Source organism: Rhineura floridana, chromosome 2, assembly GCF_030035675.1.
Source record: "Rhineura floridana isolate rRhiFlo1 chromosome 2, rRhiFlo1.hap2, whole genome shotgun sequence".
Classification (NCBI taxonomy): domain Eukaryota; kingdom Metazoa; phylum Chordata; class Lepidosauria; order Squamata; family Rhineuridae; genus Rhineura; species Rhineura floridana.
The window spans coordinates 185,266,558-185,281,806 of NC_084481.1; the positions used below are offsets into that span (position 1 = coordinate 185,266,558).

A 15,249-nucleotide genomic window follows, 5' to 3' on the forward strand; every position below is an offset into this window, starting at 1 on the left:
TACAGGGGGCCTGGCTCACTTACCTGTTGTGTTGATCTCCTTAACTATTGTATTTTGAAGGCTATTGGGGAGACATGGTTTGGGCTAAAATTGGGAGAAGTTAGAGACTGGGTTTGTGGGTTTCATAAAGGACCTCTATTCCGCCCGCCCCCCAATAATTCAATTCAATTCAATAATTCAAAAATAATTCAGTACTAGGCCTATAGAGCCTGCCCTTCCTCTTGATTCTCAACAATTTGACTCTATCTTTGAACACAGCTAGGGTGGCCACTTACTTTTTACTAAAAAGAGGAAATGCATCCCTATTTACATGTGCTAATTTATATGTAAAGATGCAAATTTAGAAATAATTACTGTAATTTTAATAGAAATACAATCTCACCGTAATGGGGATGACTGTGACCAGGTGGCTGTATGCCTATTCAGCCTGCTATCCAGGTGCTAAGTATTGAGGAGCAAGTTCAAGGTTCCTGTTCTCCCTTCTTACGGTTCTTTATCTTTAAACTGGATTTGGACTGGACAGCCCTTCAAATAGAAGCCACCTTAAAATGAAGTACTGTCCTCAGTAAATTAGGACACATGACCATCCTAAATACAACACTGTCTTCCTGTCTATCCTCTCTTTTGGCCTCCTATCCCTGCAGACCATTTACCCAGATTTCACCTGCTGCTCAGGTTCCTTCGGAAACCTCCATCTGGAATCCTGCATTTGCCTCTTCCACAGCCCTGATTCTGCAGTGACTTAGAAATTTGCTTCCCACAGAATATCACAGTTTTATATTAATAATCAATATTCAGTCAAGCTGTGCAGTGAATAAGGAGTTCAAACAATGGCATTAAAATATCTGTAGCTCCAGAAATGTGTTATGTTCATCAACAAATGCCAGTATAATTCTCTAATCTGCCACATCGTACTTTTTTATCTTTTTGTGGTAAGGCTAGATGATGCATGTTGCACAGGAACTGATTGCTTATGTATTTTTTTCATAGCTATATTTCTATGAATTGATCCAATTTAAGAAGTATTTTTCTAATTGTTGTCCTCTCATCACAAACTTCCTAATTTAATCTTAATCTACTGTAGAATGTAGATGCATCTTAATTTGAGAATTAAATAGGGGGAAAAGACACCAGCTTTATTGGCTGGTCATGTCATCTAGAAATATGTCCATACTGATTAATATAGGGCTCTGTTTTATGCCTCGCAATTTCTATAACTCAGTCACCCCAGATTCAGCAAATAATATTGCACATGTTGCTACTGTGAAACAATCTGCAATCACAATATTTCTATATAGGGATTAATAACAGTCTAGTTTATGGATGGTTTTGAGTTTTTTTAATCTATCTACTCCTATGTACAACCAACTTTTGGTTAATATTAGTGCAATTTGGTCTCTCCTAATATTGTGGGTGCATAATTAGGCTTAACTTTCTTCAGTTTTACAGAGTATTTGCAATGACATATGCAGTCATTTATTCCCTATCAGAAAAATCAAATCTTCCATTTTTCTCCTCACACTGGTGTAATATAGCCTTTGTATGAAAATGGTCCTAACTCGTAACTCTTACCCGCTTCTTGTTTAGTCTTCGTCCTGGTTTGTAAGTTTTGCACAAGGCATATAATTTTGACTTTGGATACTTACATCCACATGATCCTACACTGAAATGAATTGTAAACTGGTATAATCCTGTGGGAGGGCTGTGCCGTATCATAATCTTTCCTTTCATCCCAACACTTTCTAAAATGCCAAACCAGTTTGAGAATCCATCAGTGTTTCTCCTCAGCACATATGTTTGTCAGCCTCTAAAAGTTGCCATATATTTTTGTAAAAGAAATGAGAACTCAGAGCTACACCAGTGTATAACACAGGCATGGATCTTGGAGTGCTCATCAATCCAATGGTGTTTTTTGTTTGCATCACCATAGCAAATCTTTCAGCAAAACGGGCTGATGGCTTGGACACATGGCTTGGAGAAGGAAAAGGCCAGCAACAACAATAAAAAAAATAAATGTTACACAACCTTACAGAAGCTCATTTCATCCCCAGTATCACTTTGACCTTATCTTATCTTATCCCACTTGCTTAACGTGATGACGGGTTTGAGAGTGTTGAAGAAGCTGAGAGCAATGCCGTCAGGACTCTAGACCAAGAGGCTAGACTCCTAGCAGGGGCACCCATGGCGGAATGGTCAAAGCTGAGACACCAGACTAAGATGCATCCAGACTCGGAGGAAGGCAATGGTAAACCACCTCTGAATACCTCTTACCACGAAAACCCTATGAACAGAGTATCCAAAAATGCAACATGAGATAGTGCTGGAAGATGAGACCCCCAGGTCAGAAGGCACTCACCGAGCTACTGGGGAAGAACAAAGGACAAGGACAAGTAGCGCTGTGACTAATGACGCAGCTGGGTCAAAGCCGAAAGGAAGTCCAGAGGCTGATGTGCACAGATGCGAAAGGAGAGTCCAGAGTTGTACGACGCACACAATAGGAACATGTAATGTGAGAAGCATGAACCAGGGAAAGTTAGAAATTGTCAAGCAATAAATGGAGCATATCAACATTACAATACTTGGCATGAGTGAATTAAAATGGACAAGAATGGGACATTTTCAATCAGGCAACTACAACATATTTTATGCAGGAAATGAGAAATCAAGAAGAAACAGGGTTGCTTTAATAGTGAGAAGTGATGTAGAAAAGCAATTAGGAGCTACAACATAAGGTCTGAGCAAGTGATATCAATGAGATTAAACAGGAAACCTATCAACATAACCATCATCCAAGTCTGTGCTCCAACATCAAACGCAGAAGAAGAAGAATTGGAGAGATTTTACGCAGAAGTACAGGAGGAAATTGATCACACACCAAAACAAGATATGATGATAATCATGGGGGACTGGAATGCAAAAGCAGGGAACAGAGAAGAACTAGGAATTGTGGGGAAATGGGGCTTAGGTGACAGAAATGAAGCAGGAGAAAAACTTATTGAATTCTGTAAAGCCAATGATTTGTTTCTTGACAACACATTTTTTGAGCAACCAAAAAGACGACTGTACACGTGGACATCAGCAGATGGTCGATATAGGAATCAAATTGATTATATAATTGGAAACAGAAGATGGAGAAGTTCCATACTTTCTGCAAAAACAAGACCAGGAGCAGACTGCGGTACAGATCATGAACTGATCGTATCGAAAATCAGAGTAAAGCTAAAGAAGAACAGCAAAGCACTCATAATGCCAAAATACAATTTAAATAACATCGCAGAAGAATATAAAGATCAAATAAGGAACAGGTTTAAGGCTTTAAACTTAGTTGACAGGGAACCAGAAGAACTATGAACTGAAGTCAGGGACATTATCAGGGAAGAATGCAAAAAGACAATACCTCTTGTTAAAAAGAGAGAAAGACCTCAATGGATGACTGAAGAAACTCTTAAAATGGTTAAAGAGAGAAGGAAAGCAAAAGTAAAAGGAGATAGAAACATGGTCAGAACCTTAAATGAAACTATACAACGACTAGTACGTAGGGACAAAGAAAACTATTACAATAGTTATTGTATAGAAATAGAAAAGGACAACAAAATGGGAAGAACAAGAGCCCTATTCCAAAAGATTAGAGAAATGAAAGGGAAATTTAAACCACGAGTAGGGATGTTGAATAATCAACAGGGGAACACACTGACTGACTGAGATGAAATAAAAGGAAGATGGAAGCAATACACTGAGGAACTCTATAAAAGAGATGCCAGGATGACAGATTCATTCATGGAGGAACCATATGATGAAGAACCAGAAATTTTATAATGTGAGGTGAAAGCTGCTCTTAAAATTCTTGGAAGAAACAAATCACCAGGAATAGATGGCATACCAATAGAGTTGCTACAAGCTACTGAGACTGCATCTGTCCACATTTTGACAAAAATCTGTCAAGAAATATGGAAAACTAAACAATGGCCCACAGACTGGAAGCGTTCAATATATATCCCACTTCCAAAGAAAGGGGATCCCAGAGAATGCAGTAATTACCGAACTATTGCCTTAATATCCCATGCAAGTAAAGTAATGCTCAAGATTCTACAACAAAGGCTCTTACCATATATGGAGCGAGAAATGCCAGACGTCCAAGCTGGATTTAGAAAGGGAAGAGGCACCAGAGATCATATCGCAAACATACGTTGGATAGTGGAACGGAGCAAGGAATTTCAGAAGAAAATCACCCTGTGCTTTATAGATTCCAGCAAAGCCTTTGACTGTGTAGATCATGAAAAACTATGGAATGCTTTAAAAGAAATGGGGATGCCACAGCATCTGATTGTCCTGATGCGCAACCTATACTCTGGACAAGAGGCTACTGTAAGGACAGAATATGGAGAAACCGATTGGTTCCCCATCGGAAAGAGTGTGAGACAGGGGTGTATTTTATCACCCTATTTATTTAATCTGTACACAGAACATATCATACGGAAAGCGGGATTGGACCAAGATGAAGGAGGTGTGAAAATTGGAGGGAGAAACATCAATAATTTAAGATATGCAGACGACACCATACTACTAGCAGAAACCAGGAATGGTTTGAAACAAATGCTGATGAAAGTTAAAGAGGAAAGCACAAAAGCAGGACTACAGCTGAACGTCAAAAAGACTAAAGTGATGAAAACAGAAGATTTATGCAACTTTAAAGTTGACAATGAGGACATTGAACTTGTCAAGGATTATCAATACATTGGCACAATCATTAACCAAAATGGAGACAACAGTCAAGAAATCAGAAGAAGGCTAGGACTGGGGAGGGCAGCTGTGAGAGAACTAGAAAAGGTCCTCAAATGTAAAGATGTATCACTGAACACTAAAGTCAGGATCATTCAGACCATGGCATTTCCGATCTCTATGTATGGATGTGAAAGTTGGACAGTGAAAAAAGCGGATAAGAGAAAAATCAACTCATTTGAAATGTGGTGTTGGAGAAGAGCTTTGCGTATACCATGGACTGCAAAAAAGACCAATAATTGGGTGTTAGAACAAATTAAACCAGAACTATCACTAGAAGCTAAAATTATGAAACTGAGGTTATCATACTTTGGACACATAATGAGAAGACATGATTCATTAGAAAGATAATAATGCTTGGAAAAACAGCAGGGAGTAGAAAAAGAGGAAGGCCAAACAAGAGATGGATTGATTCCATAAAGGAAGCCACAGACCTGAACTTACAAGATCTGAACAGGGTAGTTCATGACAGATGCCCTTGGAGGTCACTGATTCATAGGGTCGCCATAAGTCGTAGTCGAAGTGGAGACACATAACAACAACAAATACTCTTTGCTCAGGTTTGCAGAATTATATCCATCCTATAAAGCAAAATAACAGGTTGCGTAAAAGTAAAGACAATTTAGGGCAAAACCACTTGCTATTTGCTTGGATGGATATAACCAGCATATAAATGCTATATAAATAAATAAAATTAATTCTGTTGCTTCATGTAATCTCTAATATGGTGGTGCATTCCTTATCTTGTAGTCTTTGTTTTTGGCTTAGCAACTAGCTTACCTACAGGAAAAAAACACCATTGCCAATTTCAGGAGAAAGAATGATGAATAAAAAGCATATTATTTATCTGAATCAAACCAACTGAAATCTAAAAAATGGTCTTCACTGGAAGTAAATTTGTGGTTACTCTTCCTAATGGGAGGAAGAGCAGGATATAAATCTAATAAATAAATAATAAATATTTTTTTTATTTTAAGCATATTTCAATTGCAAATATTCTCAAAACAAATGATACTAGCAAGCAGTTCCACTTAGATTTATCTAAATGCTTAAAAAAGTTCACAAATAAAGTTCCACAGATTCTTTCATTTTACTGCTAAATCATAGTTTCATAATCCATTACACTTCCATCAATGACTACATTTCATTCATCTGATATTGCTTCAGAGCCTAAATCAGGATTCACAAATGATCGGTTCAATCATACCCCTTGGGAGGGAGGGATTACATGTAAATAATCCTGTTAATGGTAAGCATTGCCTCTAAGCATTTCACACTGCAATAATTTGGTAAACTGAATTTGAGTAATTAAGAAATGAAATGAAACTAATAAAATGCTTATTTTAATATTTCTTGATCATTATTATTTGTTTAGGAATTAGTGAATATTAAAAAGTCACTCTTGCTTTGTGCAGAAATGAGTTGCAACACTTCACTCAGTTATTTGACAGTGTTCTGCTATCGTGTTTCAGTCAAAATTCTTTCAATAAAATATTGCAACAGTCAATTTGGTGTGTGCTTTGGCTTATTAACTCTGCCAACTGTGAAGCCCACTTGCTCAGCTGGCCTTAGTCCATAGTTGTATTTATATTACATTTGCATAGTGACTGGCAGCACATCAAAACAATACCCACTGTGCCCATACAGTCTTCAAACTGCTGCTCCTATATCACTACAAATGGTTTATAAACTACATGTCTCTGAGACCACCACCTTCCTTTCTTTTTATTAAAACATTGATATCCCATCATTCCATTAAAACCACAAAGTTGGTTTGTAATACATTTTTAAAAGAAACATTTACAGTATAAGCAGCCCAACAGAAAATGTAAAGCAAATAAAAGAAAATTTTCAGGAGCAATGAAAAATTATAATTCAGGCCAACTGAATCAAGGTAGCCATCCAGGCTTCCATTGGAAGGGCATTCCTGTCTAGGTGCTGACAAGGAGGGACAGACAGTCAACATGTTTGTTGAGTGCCCAAGTGGATTTTCATGGAAAGAGGCAGTCCATAAGATATATTGAATCCAGACATTGAGAAGTTAAGGGCTCAATCCAACTCAGCTTTATGCTGGGCTGGGGGTAGTTGAATGCTGCAGAGCTCTGGCTGTCCCTCCACGAGACTGCGGGTACTGCTGAAGGTCTGCTGGAGATGGCCAACTTGTCAGATGGAGGACGTTCCAGGAATGTGGTGGAGCCGAAGGCATGGGGGGAGCTTTCTCAAGATCCTCCTCACATTTGGAACCTTCTCCAGGCCCCAATGCACCTGGAAACTCCACCGGCCAAAAGGCCGTCACAGTAAAAAATAATAATGGCCGTCTACAAGGAGTACTTACTCCCTGGAAGACCTGTTCATTCAAGCTAGAACTTCCAGACCGGCTCATGCGCATGGCTCCCGATGGAACTGGCATTCAGCCAGGGCAGCAGCTCTCGAGCAGAAGGAGAATCCCACAGAGCTTTCTGCTGCCCTCCCGTGCCTGTTCCCCAGCATCTTGATTGCTCTGTAAGACTAGTACTTTAAATTGAGTGTGGAAGCAGCCAGTGTAACTCAAGGATGAGTGGGATTATATGGTCAAAATGTCTTCGGCCACATGACAGTCTTGCAGTGCATTCTGAACTAACTGATATTTCCTACTGTTACATAGTTAGCCCTCCCATTCACTGCAATAATTCACCTTTGAAGTAACAAAGGCAGTCAGGTCTGATTTTACCAGGAAGGCAACTGGCACTGAAACGTGTTCCTGGAATCTTTGTCTAGTTATTTATATCAAGGGCCTAATTCCTATCTTTCTCTCTCTACCCTAGTACTCCAGTATTCACCTCAGTACACCCCAGCCAGTATTCATAGAACAGGGTTGGTTTGTAGACTGAAATATTCTCTCAGCTCCAGACCTCCTTCTGCTGGACATTCAGCTACAATGAGGACTTATTTCTGAAGAGAAGTTTTCACTTGGGTCAGGATCCCCACATGGAAGACTCTTGCTTTATGGTCCCAACTGCCTGCTTGCTGAAACCTTTCAGCATCCTTAAGTTCAACTCTTCTGGAACTCTCTTGTCATCAACTGTTGTCTTCTGGTTTTCTACTCTTTCTTTGGGCTATGAGTCTTCCTCTTAGGCTCAGCCACCTACTAGACTCCTCCTCGGCTCTAATAGCTTCATTTTCTTCAGCTCTGCCTACTATTCCTTCTTTCTTCAGTCTCTTCTCTGACTAACTCCATTTCCAAGTGACTCTCTGACTGTGCTTCATCTGGACTTTTATTCTCTGCTAGCCATAGTTTCTAGACAAAAACATGTGGATGCCTCACACAATCCCCTTCTATTGGTATCTACCCAAGAATCAGTAAGAGTTTTTTTAGACTGATCCTCAAAACATGAGTCAGATTACTCAGTTCTAATGCTGCTAATCCAGAGCTTGGAAGTAACTAGTTACAAGTAACGAATTACTTGTAATTCATTACTTTTTTGAGTAACAAGTGAGTAATTCCTTTACATTTTGACTGTAATGAAACTAGGAGTAATTTTACTACTTTTGTGAAGTAATTGTAACGTTTCCAGAATTACTTTTGGGCATTACTTGGGGGGGAGCAGGGGAAGTCTTCTGCTTCTCTGATTTGTGGATGAAAACCATGTTCCTCAAACTGGGCTTCTGTGCAATGTCGCTCTTTCCTCATGCTCTGTGGATGGGTAGGAGGCGATGAGGGGGAAGGCGGAGAGTAAGACAGGGTGGAGTGGAGAAAATAATTATTTAAAAAACAGATGGTGGTGAAGAATGGAGTGGAGGTTAAAAGGAGCTGGTGGGCAAGAACATGGATAAAGGAGAAGGAGGCAGCAGCAGAATGGAGATAAAGAACTGTGGAGTTGAAAGATGACAACATGTGTGTGTGTGTGTGTGAATACTGTGTTTGCACTTGGCACACAAAGTGGCCTCCACCCCCTCTCTGGCTACTGTGCTGCATTTGCAGTATTTTAACTTTGTTGCATCTCAGGGGAAAATGTTTGCTTGAGTGAGTGTCCCTTGGTTGGTGGCAGGGCAGGGTCTGGGAGGTGGTTAAGAGACAGAGATTATGCTGGCTGGCTGAGTGGGGGGGTTGCACTTGGTTTGACGTGCAAAGATCTGAGTAGTGGCCTCAGCCTCCCTCCCCACCACCCTTACCAGCGGAGAGACCACCATTGCTATCTTATGAATAAAAATTATTATTCTACTACCACTGTATGTGTTTATTTATTTTTAATGTTGTTTTAGGCTACTTAGATGTGCAGCAGCCAAGGTCAGCACCATGTAGGCATTTTTTAAAGTAACTGAAATGTAATTGTAGTGATTACTTTGGAGTAAAAGTGAAGTAATCAGTTACTTTCAGAGCGATTGTAATTGTAACGGTAATTACTACTTTTTGGGCCATGTAACTGTAGCTGTAATTTATTACTTTTTAAAAGTAATCTTCCAAGCTCTGTGCTAATCAGTATAAATACTAGGGTTGTCAGATCAGAAGCATCCCAAACCCTGACATTTCAAGGGTGGGCCCTAATGATGTCATAGTGGTGGCCCCTAGTGATGTCACAGGGACAGGCCCTAGTGATGTCATTAAGCATGATACATTACACATCAACCACAGTTGCTTGGAGCATGCCACTCAAACAAAAAAAATTCTCTGACTGGAAATTAAGATAGAAATCTTAGCTAAATGAAGGTCTTCCCAGGTGCAGCTGAAGTGACAGAATTGTTCCTTCCCATCTGCTTAGAGAACCTGGGTAGGGAACATTTAATCTCACCTACTTGCTTCTGGCAAGAAGGGTTTAATTGCTGTCAGGACAAGCCAGGACAGGCACCAGAAGGCCATTGTAGGAAAAAGGGAGTGTAGTGTTATGAAAATGTTAGATGGGAGCACTCAGGAATAAAGATGGATTCTTGCATTGAGCAGGGGGTTGGACTCAATGGCCCTGAAGGCCACAATTCTAAAAACACTTCCTGAGGGTCTAAGCCCCATAGTACTCAACAGAATTTACTTCTGAGGAGATATGGTTAGGATTGTGCTGTTGGTGAGGCTTGACTAGGATCCTCTGCAAAGATATCAGTATCAAAGCCCTACCTGCCTTTTAACGTGGCTGCTCCAAACTTCTTTACAGACTTGACCTTTCACTGCAGAGAGAGGTTTGAGAAATGAGTAAGAGTTAAGAAGATTCTCTACCCTTTTCTGCCTATACCATGGGCTGCTATAAACCCATTTTGCCATCCAACCCAATTCCAGTGAGTAATAATTGACTGAGAGCACACATAGTTTGGTCTACCTTCACAAGCAGTAGCTTGGGAACAACAGCAGTTGAAGCCACTCTTCCCAGTATGTGAATTCTTTTTTACCAGCAATGAGCAAAAAACAAACCATCATGCAAACAAGGTGCATCATCATTAAGTTTATGGAGGTTGAGCTGAGCACATGGAACCACTGTTGTTGTTTCTATGGATGTAAGGGAGTGAGGTCAGACATTAATTAAATGCAAATAGAAAAAGAAAAAAGACAATGATGATTTCCTAAATGCAATACCATGCCAAGCACAAGAAGATTCAGTAAGGCAGAAAACTCAGCATCACACAAGAAGTCAGGTTTCCTAATCAAAAGTAAAAAAATCCTGGCAGCCAGTCAGCCAAGGTCACAGAAATGCCCATGCAGCATAACCTGACCTGGGGGCTGCAGTTAGTGCTGAATGCTGTGGCATGATTGCTGACATGAGTGAGACTCTATCAGTAAATAATACCTCTGCTCTGAAATCCGTACTGGTTGCTGATTTGCTACCAGGTCATGTTCAAGGTATGTTTTCCATATTACAGGTGCCACATAGCACTTGTTCTGCTCTTGTAAGAAATTGATCCTTCAGTGTGGCAACACCTATGCTTTGGAACTCTCTGCCTATTGACATTAGGCAGACGCCTTCAATGTGCTCATTTTGGCACCTGCTAAGAACATTTTTGTTTAGTTAAGTCTACCCAGGAAGGTGGAAGCTATTACGTTTTTTATCTGTTCTTAACTCATTGTTGGTTTTATTATTTTGAATGCTTTTAAATACCTGTCTAACTGTTTTTGCCAATAATTTCATTGTTTTAATTCCTTCTGTAAGGCACTTTGAGTTTAAAGCAGTATATAAATGTTGTAAATAAAATACATAAACAAATTTTGGAGTCACTGTGGCCCTTGGGTCTCTTTAATCTTTTAGGAACAAAGGAATCTGCCTTATACCGACTCAGGCCATTTTGTATCATCTAGTTTAGTACTAATGACATGGACTAACATTGGCTCTTCAGGATTCCAGGCAATAGTCTTTTCCAAAGATTGGATTTTGGACCTTTGAATGCAAAACATGTGCCCTGCCATTGAGATATAGCCCTTCCCCTGTAAAGTATCTTTTAAAATTGTTCTTTTCAATTCACTAATGAATGCACACCACACCACACCATTCATTTAAAGCACATTCAGCATACATTTGAAGCACATGTATCCCACCACAGAATCATGGGAACTGTAGTTTGTTAAGGGTGGTGGGAACTATAAGTACGAAGGGGAAACTATACTTCCCAGGATTCTTTGGGGGAAGTCATGCGCTTTAAATGTGAGTTGGATGTAATTTAATTATATTGTGTGGATTTACTTAATAAACTTTGCACCTGCATGTTAATAATTTTAATTAATTTTTTTAAATGGAAATCAGCTACAAAGTTTACTGAGTGACCATGGGCTATTCACCATCTCTCAGCCAAATCTGCCCCTCAGCGTGAAAACAACAGAGGGGGTCCATGACCACCACAAGGAAGAAGGGCACACTTAAAATGTAGAGGAAGTAATAATGTATAGCCATAGCGTGAAATCAAATACTTATCGGGACATAATATGAATAAATATTTATATAAGCATGACTGTCAAAGATGTTTATTATTTACACAACCTGTAAATATAGTTATAGTGCAATCCTATGCATGTTTACTCAGAAGCAAGTCCCAATGGGGCTTACTCTAACAAGGAAGTGTGTACAGGACTACAACCTCAAGTGATAACTTCATTCACCCAACAAAAAATTCAGAATCATGCCACTTTAAGCTGTTTTACAACTGTTTCATACTTGTTTTATGGTTATTGGATTTTAAATGGATTTATTTCTTGTTGTGAGCTGCCTTGGTTTCCAACCCTGCTTCTCAGGGTTGTTGGAAAGATTCCATATATACACACACTGGAGATGTAAAAATACATACAATATAGTTTATTGTCAAAACCAATTGGTCATTGCAAGACATTAAAAAAAATCTGTATTGGTTCCCTATGAAATAAAAACACTGACATCTAGGAAAGCCCTTCCTGATTTCTTTAAAAAATAGAATTGGAGGGGGAGAGAAAGATTTACAACACAAACACAATCCTTTACTATGTTCACTCAAAAGTCCCATTGATTTACAGCATAATCCTAACCATGTCTCCTCAAAAGTAACTCCTATTGAATTCAGTGGGGTTTACTCCCAGTATGTGGGATTAGCATTGCAGTGTTACTCCCAGAAAAGCAAGAATAGGATTAAACTTCATATTGGGTTTTCAAAACAGGCTATGAATTAGACAAACTGACCTCTTCAATAGTCTGGGAAGAACAAGTTGCACGTACATTTCTTTTAAATTTCTGTTCAAAGATTATTTGAAAGATAACATTTATAATATGCCATTTTTGCAAGGAATTTAAAAAACCCTGCATGTACACTTTTATTATAATTGAAATTATTTACAACAATTGCCTACTAAGATCCTGCTGTGATTTTTTTGTTCTACATCTGCAGAGAGAAAGCTATAAACCAGCAAAAGACAACAGTTTTCTGGCCTTGCAATGGGTTCCAGCTATTGCCTGGAGGTCAACAAATCCCTTGTCACCACCCTGCCTTCACTTATTAGCTCAAACCTGAAAGGACGGGGTTAGAGCAGCCAGCTATGAGTTCATTTAGCAGAAGTTGTAAGGGGCAGCTGATGTTTTGGTGTATATCTTGTGAACCAGACCACCTAGAAACTTATTTTTTTTAAGAAATGGAAGCTGAGAGTCCGGAGATTGTGGTGACTCACATGGAAACCCAGAGAGGACACCAAAAATCTGGAGTCTCTGGGCAAAAACTGGAGACCTGGCAACGTTATCTGCTTTTCATTTTCATTTGTGTTCTCTATCCAGCCAGCAATAAAGAAGCATGTTTGCTTGCCTGCAGTAAGAAGTAAGAGTTTGTTTATTCTACAGTTATTTTAATAAATAGAGCAGGATAGGTGCTTTTTGCAAAAGGGTGAAATAAATAGATAAGGTAATCAGAAAATATAGCTACCCTTTACTCTTTTAAAGCACTCACTACATTCACAATCATAATGGCTATTTTTTCTTTTGTTTCTTGAGTACTTGATAGCAAAGGATGAAAACAGCCTTAGAGGAATATTGCTGTGGACACTACAGTTAGCTAGCAAGGTGGCTGGCCACTTAGGCTGTAGCTCAGATCTTAATTTCTGATTTTTCCAATATGTGCAGCTTAGCATGAGGCCCTTTCAAGGTTTGTGGACAGAAAACTCAACCCAGCAACTAGTTTAAAAAAATTCAGTTGGTTTCTGCAATTAGATTCTAACTGCTTAGTTAGTCCTTTATATAACAGCAGATGGTTAAAAAGCTTTCCCTTGATTGTCCAACTGGAAGGAAAATCTAAAGGTCAGGAACAAGACTTAAATCTCAAGGAGGATTTAAGAAACACACTCTAAAGTATGTATTTTCTGTCTGTCCTTCCCTAAACTTATAATATGGACAAGTTTGTCAATTGGAATCTGAAACTGAGATACCTAATACAGTATCAAAGCCAAGCTCAGAAGCTCACTGTCATTACCAAAGTAGTTCCGTTCATGAGGAATAAGAACACAGGGACAGACCACAGGTGAAAGTGGACTGTAGCTATAGGCAAAGGCACCTCTCCCCACACACATACAAATGCCCCATCTAGAAGTGGGCTCCTACTGGGAGAAAGGGTGGGATATAAACCTAATAATAAATGTGGTTGTCCCACCTAACAAGAAAGTCTGGCTAAAGGGTTGGAAAGGGACTGTGCCCTGTCTGCCATTTTTTTAGTTGCATTTTTTCTTATTGATTATTTTTATTTTCATAAACCACCTTGATTTTTCAAAAATAAAAGCACATATAAAAGTGTTTAAATAAATATAAATAAACTAGACTTGTGAGCTCCCCAATGTTGCACTCTAGCGACAAAGATGGATCCAGGAGCAGCCCCAGACTACAGACCTGCTTTTTCAGGGGGAGTACAACCCCATCAAAAGCAGGCAACTGACCAATTATCCGAACTCGGGAACCACCAACCCACAGCGCCTCCATCTTGCTAGGATTCAGACTCAGTTTATTGGCCCTCATCCAGCCCACCACTGAGTTCAAGCACCGGTCCAGGGCTTGCACGGCCTCTCCTGATTCAGATGTTACGGAGAAATAGAGCTGGGTGTCGTCAGCATACTGCTGGCACCTCTCCCCAGATCTCCTGATGACTGCTCCCAAGGGCTTCATATAGATGTTAAACAGCGTGGGGGACAAGATGTTACCCTGCGGGCTTTAAAGTTTAGGGCTTTCCTAAACTTTACCAGCACTTTGAATTGGGCCTGGAAACAAATTGGGAGCCAGTAGAGTCGATAAAGCACAGGGGTAATATGATTATTATGATTATAAGCACAGGGGTAATATGATTGGCCTTTAATCTGATTCAGCAGGACTCTTCTTCTGTTCTTATGGATGTAAAAGGTGGTTCTGGCATGAGGATGAAGCATGGTGTGTTAGCATGCTTTTGTAATTAAATTAAGAGAGTGGACTAGTGCCTGTTTTTTCTTAATGACACTGTGAAGTCCAGCATCACTAGCTGCTACCAAATTCAGTGTCATGATGGTGTTTTAGTGGGTTATATTCAAAAACATAGGAAAACAAAGAATATACTGTATTTACAGTTATACTTTATTTTAATGGTCAGATCTGTACAAGCCAGAAAAGGCAAGCTAAACCAGAAAATGATAGTATTTTTATAGTACTTTTCATCTGTTCAAAGCAGTTCACATACATTATTTCGTTATAATCTATACTATAACCTGTTGGATCATTATAGATTAGATGGGAGGAGACTGAATAGGATAGCTGGCCTATGAACTCTGCCACTCAAGTTCTGGCACAGGCAATATGAAAGTAGGGACTTCTTGATTTGTAACTCAAGCTGCAAAATCCTATGCAAACTTACATCTACATTCTGCTGTTTTATTTATGATGTATGTTATTCTGTATTTTCAAATCACTTAGTAGAGATCTAGCATACAGGTTTTAAATAAATAAATACTTGGATGTAACAATTGGACTTACTTCTAGTAAGCATGCATAGAATTGTGCTTAGCCAGTAGGCTCACCAGCTTTTAGTACAATACATTGGTGATTTTATTAT

General features: G+C 39.3%; 1 protein-coding gene across 10 annotated transcripts in view; it reads left to right on the top strand.

Moving 5' to 3' along the window:
• Nucleotides 1–15,249, top strand: part of NPAS3 (neuronal PAS domain protein 3) — a 1,108,131-nt gene that overhangs the window by 949,503 nt on the left and 143,379 nt on the right. The window lies entirely within an intron of this gene.